Source organism: Myotis brandtii, unplaced genomic scaffold, assembly GCF_000412655.1.
Source record: "Myotis brandtii unplaced genomic scaffold, ASM41265v1 Scaffold25816, whole genome shotgun sequence".
In the NCBI taxonomy this organism is placed as follows: domain Eukaryota; kingdom Metazoa; phylum Chordata; class Mammalia; order Chiroptera; family Vespertilionidae; genus Myotis; species Myotis brandtii.
Window position 1 is genome coordinate 1 of NW_005334790.1, and position 501 is coordinate 501.

General features: G+C 44.7%; 1 non-coding gene across 1 annotated transcript; it reads left to right on the forward strand.

Annotated features, from left to right (window-relative positions):
- Positions 1–206: 206 nt before the first annotated feature.
- On the forward strand, positions 207–278 carry TRNAM-CAU. The gene has a single exon. It is a non-coding gene; the product is annotated as a tRNA-Met (tRNA).
- The last annotated feature ends 223 nt before the right edge of the window (positions 279–501 follow it).

Below are 501 nucleotides of genomic sequence, written 5' to 3' on the forward strand. Positions count from 1 at the left end.
TTGATGCCCTCCTTAAACTCCTTAAGAAAGAGAGTAATTAGACGGTCTACAGAGTTAGTTCAGGCCCATGGCCATCGTGTTACAGAAGACAGAGTATTCATCTGGAGAAAGAGGAAACACATTTAGATCTGAAAGTTGGAAAAAGAAAAGAAAAAAGTCAACCCAAAAATCAGCTGAATACTAACTTTCAGACTGCCTTCCACCGCAGCAGAGTGGCGCAGCAGAAGCGTGCTGGGCCCATAACCCAGAGGTCGATGGATCGAAACCATCCTCTGCTAATGCTCAATTTTGTTTTCCATCCCAAATAGATCTGAGGTTCCATTTACGTTTATCATGGGGACCGTTAGAACAGCGAAAAGAGATAGCTTTTGTCTTCTGCTACAAATCTTGTGAAATGTTTGATTCTTTAAATTATGTGTGCATAGCCCTAGGTGGTTTGACTCAGTGGACGGAGCGTCTGCCTGCGGACTGAAGGGTCCCGGGTTGGATTCCGATCAAGGG